This window comes from Castor canadensis, chromosome 5 (genome assembly GCF_047511655.1).
Source record: "Castor canadensis chromosome 5, mCasCan1.hap1v2, whole genome shotgun sequence".
NCBI classification, from domain to species: Eukaryota; Metazoa; Chordata; class Mammalia; order Rodentia; family Castoridae; genus Castor; species Castor canadensis.
The window spans coordinates 102,655,197-102,660,997 of NC_133390.1; the positions used below are offsets into that span (position 1 = coordinate 102,655,197).

The 5,801-nt window shown below is 31.3% G+C and overlaps 1 non-coding gene across 1 annotated transcript; it reads left to right on the plus strand.

The window, feature by feature from the left end:
• Nucleotides 1-1,447: 1,447 nt before the first annotated feature.
• LOC141423608 (U6 spliceosomal RNA) lies at nt 1,448-1,552 on the plus strand. Its single transcript, XR_012448451.1, has one exon. It is a non-coding gene; the product is annotated as a U6 spliceosomal RNA (small nuclear RNA).
• Nucleotides 1,553-5,801: the final 4,249 nt, after the last annotated feature.

Sequence of the window (5,801 nt, forward strand, 5' to 3'; positions counted from 1 at the left end):
TTGGAAAATTCTGAGCAATGGATTACATAAACTAGATAAGATCCTAAACAGTTCTTTCTGGCTACTTTTATTAAAGATAGATCAAAATGACACAAATCAACTAGAACGGTCTGTTAAAAGGTTGCTTCTATAATTTAATGATCTGATGCCATCAATGATCAAGAGAAGTGATCAAGTTCTGGGTTCATTTTAAAACCTCTACTCCCACACTACTTAAATGCTCTTCTAATCTTACAAAGACCTCTAAATGTTAGTGGTATAATTTAATATTCTCAGCAATGTAATCTTTATGTCTGAATTCCTAGCTTTACACACACTAGTTTCATATCCAAAATGGCATATGGAAACTCATATCACACTATATTTTTGTTAGATATTCAAAAAGATATTACTTCAAACTTTCTATTCTCAAAAATTACACGTAAAATTACTGAAGATAGCTTTGGTTTATGTAAGTTATGTGGGTGGTGTGTTGTTTAATTTAATATCTGGGTTTTTTTTTTTAATCTATCTTCTCAAACATTTATTTCTTTAGAGGGGACATTTCAAGTTTGAAAACAAGATACATTAATTTCTGGTTTAATAGAAGATAGCTGTATTTTCAGTTTTTGATTTAATCTGTACAGTATGTACTTTGTTAACAAATAAAAAAATTAGATTTACTCGTATGTATATACTTAGAAATAGAACTTGAGTGGCACTCTGAGATAAGATGGAATATTCTGTGAAGGTTATACCAAATTTTAGCAAGAATTTTCTTTTTTACATACATTTTTGTTTAAGTTTGTATGTTGGAGGTATACTCAGCATCTTGTACTTTCTAAACCTTGAGAACCTTGAGTCATGCCTCAAGCCCTTTTTGCTTTAGTCATTTTTCAGATAAAGTTTTACACATTTTGCCTGGCTAGCCCATGACTGCTATCTTCCAATTGTTGCCTGTATTCCACATAGATAGGCTTATAGACTTGCACAATGATGCCTGGTTTGTTTTTGAGATCATGCTAGATTTTCTTTTATTTTTTTGGCCAGGTTGGCTCCTGGATTCGAATCACAATCCTCCCATCGCTTCCTCTCAAGCAGCTGGGAATACAGTCATGAGCCATTGCACCTGGCAAATGTTAGATTTTTTAAAACCAGTTATTGGACTGGCAGAGTGGTTCCAGTGGAACAGCGCCTGCCACCAGGCATGAGGCCCTGAAGTTCAAACCCCATTACCACCAAAAAAGATTTTTTTAAATCCAGTCACAAAACAGACTTTAAAACATTTTCATTAACTTTATTTTAGCTACGTTAAACTCCACTAGTCTATCCTGCATTTGAAATAACCCACATATTGTATAGATTTATAACATTAATCAAAAACTATTTTGAAAACACTATTCAATTATTCAAATGTTTCAAATGCTGACATACTTTATTATTTGTTATAAAATATTCCATGTTTTGAGCTTGCTTCAGCAGGACATATTTTAAAATTGTAGTGATACAGAGAAGATTAGCATGGCCCTTGTGGAAGAATAACATTCAAATTCATGAAGCATTCCATGTTTAAAAAAATACATGTTTTGATATCATTAGAAATCTCATCAGAAAATCAATTAAATATCAGACATCTGTGAAGCTCAAGATGTTTGATGCATGTTTTTGAAAATCATAATTTTCACTAAAGTCTTCATTTTTATCAACAAATATTGCCGATCTTTTTCCTGAAGTGACAAGTTTTGATTATTTTTTAAGAACGTGCTGATCAAACCTGTAAGTATAGTCACCCTAATAAAGGGAAGTTGCCACAAGTCATTTTACCCAGTCCTGAATAATAGGGCTTATTTGATAATTACTTTTTTAGTTAATATGGTGTTATATTAGCAAAAAAATTAAATGTTCAGTTAGTTTAGTCTGCAACTCAAATAATTGCACAAGAACTTTTGTTAAATTATTCATCAGACTTAAATATACAAGAGAAACACTGTGTGTATATTTCTAGTTAAAATACATACAGCTGTTTTTGAACATTTGATAGCTTTAATAAATTTATCATTTCAAGGACCTGGTTAAGTAAAACTCATTTTTCTCTTTGATTTGAGTGCATGATAGAGAAGAATGTAATGACAATTAGTAACATTTTTATGTCCCTGACTTTGTTTGAACTGAGTCACCAAAAATTTCCTATACTTTTTAAATATCACTGGAAATATCAGTACATTGAAAAAGGAAATTATTGTCTCATAGAATAATGAATCCATAAAATGACACAGCAGGCCCTTCAAAGTGCCACTGTCTGAAACTCACTGTTCTAAGTAAATGTCACTAATATTTATTGGGGATTTATTTTACTATAGCTATTTAATTCATTTCTCCATAAGCAAAATGATGTAATGCTCAATAATTATGTTAAAGGGACAGAATTATCTCTATTTTAACAGTGAGAAAACTCAAGCAAAGAAAATGAAATAAATGCCTGATTTTTCATAGCCAATAAGTGGTAGATTCAGCTTCTGAACTCATGCAATATGATTTAAAACTATATCCACTTAATCACTATTCATACATAGGCTTATTTAATGGTATTTCTTTGTAAATTGAAAAATCTGTATTAACCCTTTCCAAAATATGTGTTAAGAATATATTGATGAATACATTTTGAAGGAACAGCTAAGATATTCTGCATTCATATTATTTTCATTACATTAAATACATTTGGCAAAATCATACGTCAAAAACTCTGGCCTGCCCAGGAAAGTTAAGCAAAAGGAAAATGTGAAATTCTAGACTGGAAAGATTTTCTCCATTGGATTAGATAACCAGCTGATAAAACTTGTTTCCATTTTAGTATTTATGACTTCTCATTTTATTATCAAATGTTTTATAGTATTACTTAGAAAAATATAGCTTCTGCACCAATCCTATATCATCAAAAAATGATGCACAGGATTTCCATGCTGAAATATTTCGAAAACAGCTCCAAAAGTTCTAAGATTTGTGATCAGTTGAGTTTAACTTTTCAAATTTATGAGAAAATGATTTAAAAATAGTGGTACTCCACTATTTTATGCACCACCCTACTTGTGTGGCGCAATTAAGTCCTCTAACTGTCACAAAAATGTCTTCACTACAGATACAATGTAAACTGTCCCCCCCGCCAAAGACAGTGAAGAAAGCACGAGAGTGTTCCCATGTATATATTTCTAACTGGAAAGGGACGGAGAGGAAAGAGGTTGTCATCAGTTGCATTAGCACCATAATTTTGCACTGTTACTTTCGGTAATAGCTGATAAGTTGTTTCCACTTATCCACCACATTTTCCTTCATCCAGTACCCTTATATATTTGCCTAAGGAGATTCATGTTCTGAACTTCTAAATTTTAGTAAGGACTATAGTGCTGCTAAGTAAATTAGTTAAATGAAGACAGATAGAACTTGATTCACCATGAACATATTTATGCAGTTTCTGCCATTAGAGCTTGTGTAACTTGCCCGCATTAAGTTAATATTTCACCGAAGTGCACATTTGCTATACAATTGAATATTAATGCTGGGATTTACTCACTTCATATAATGTAATCAAATGAGCAGGGATATTTGAATAGTAAGTCACCATGAAATTAACTAAAGTATACTAATTTCCCATAAGTTTAAACATTGATGCACTTCTCATTGTTTAAAATGGGAGAATTTGGGAGGTGTTAAATTTTTATGTTTTGTTTTGTACAATCTACGTATATGTTTTGATTTTCTGTTTTTGAAGCAGGGTCTTCTTATGTAACCTAAACTGGATTCAGGCTCGTGATCCTTCTCACTCTGCCTCACAAATGTTGGGATGATAAGTAAGCATCACCCTGTTTGGCCCTATATTTTATATATTAAAATAGATTCAATATTTTCTATCTCTAAATTAATAGAATAAAATACTTAAGGCTAAATGATTTTGAGTGAAGAACAATAATTTCAGCTTCCTTATTGAGGGGCCCATCTTATATTGAATTATTAACAACACAGTCACACCTACTATTAAATATTTAATCTAAAAGAAGTAATCTCTGATGTGAATAAGTACATGATATTTAATATAAAATGGAAAAGAAAATAAAATTGAAACTATAATAATGAAAGTATATCAGTTATGTAAGATGAGGAATAAAAGAAAATGAATGGGTAAAGAGTTAATATTTGAAGAAATATGCATTGTAAACTCTGAAAGAACAGAAATAAAACTTTTAGAAAAGTTTGAATGAAATAAAACCTTTAGGAACAATGAAAATAAAATGTTTAGGATAGAGAAGCATAGAGTACAAGCTCTGCCACTGCACTGAAAAATGGTACAAAGGAGCTTAAAACAGCCTAAGACTACAGTTGACTATCTCAACAAAATACAAACTTTGGAAAGTGGAGGCAAATTGCAAAAAGATATTTGAAACCATCAGTCACCGTGGTTTCTATTTTTGTCCCTCAACTTCAGGTACTTGAAGGTGTACAGACCTCTGGGAATGGGGCAATATATGGAGGGGGCCAAGGCTTACGTACACAATGAGTTAAGACCAGTGCAATCGTAGCACACATCTTATAAATGGAAGAAAGTAAAGCAAATGGAGAAGCTATCTTTCAGACGCTTGGCAGTGACAAGAAAAAGAGCAGCACTGTGTAGGAATGGTGGATTTTAGAGAGACAGTGTTACAACATAAAAAAGGAACTTTCATCCCACACACCTTAATAAAGACTCTAGGAATTAAAGAAATTGCGCTTCCTCTTATCAAAAGAAGCTTGATATGAACTGAGAAACCCAGTAAGACTTCCCCTACAACACTGCCTCAGATTACTTAAAAGTACCTGCTACAGGATCATGAAAATATAAGATCTTCATATAAGCAAAATAAATTACAAATAAAGAAGTACTTATTTTAAAAAGACAGGAGAAATCACAATGTTAAAAAAATCTGCAGAAGAAGATATCCTTAAAAATACTAATGAACTTAAAAATCATATGTCCTATAAATTGTATATTTTAATCAGGTCATTGGAGATTAAAAACAAATACCTAGAAAAACATATTGAAGTACACTTAAGTATTTTTAAAAGGGAGGAGACAGGGGGAAAAAATCTACAGAATAAAAATGGCAATGACATTATAACAAGTACTGTTTTAAATATAATAAGTGCAAAAATAACATCCCTAGAACACCAAGCAAAGTGAAAAGAATGAAGAAAACAAAAGGCATAGGCAGAAATTAAAAAAAAACACACACATGCACATAGTAAATAAGGTTAAATAATACAAAAAATTTGAACTAAACATATGCCAAAAAATAAAGAAAATACCCAAATATATATGGAGAATATGAAAATGTGTACATCATAAATTTAAACTTTCATTATATAAAACATTAATTGTGATTCTAAAATATTTGAAGCCATTAGAGAAGAGAAAAAGAGGTTAAGGGTTGCAAAGCTTTAGATTTTGAATAAGAAGTTAATTTTTCTTGTCAGTATATTAATAACAAAGGTGTTACAGTTATTAACATTAAACGTATAGAAGCACTCTCCAAATGTATACCGCAAACATTTCATTTCTGTTCATTATATCAGTGATTGAATATGAGACAGAGTATTGTACGCTGTCTCATATCTGCTCATATAGGACATATGCTCAGAGTATTATGTTGGGTAAAGCAGAATTAGCAGGATTTGTAGCCAGTATTAGCTATATTTTTCCCTTATATCTTCCTCTGTACTTTGTGATGTCAGTGTTATATACTGATAGACTGAATTTACTTTGTCAGGAATAAGATGCTATTAATTGAAAAAAG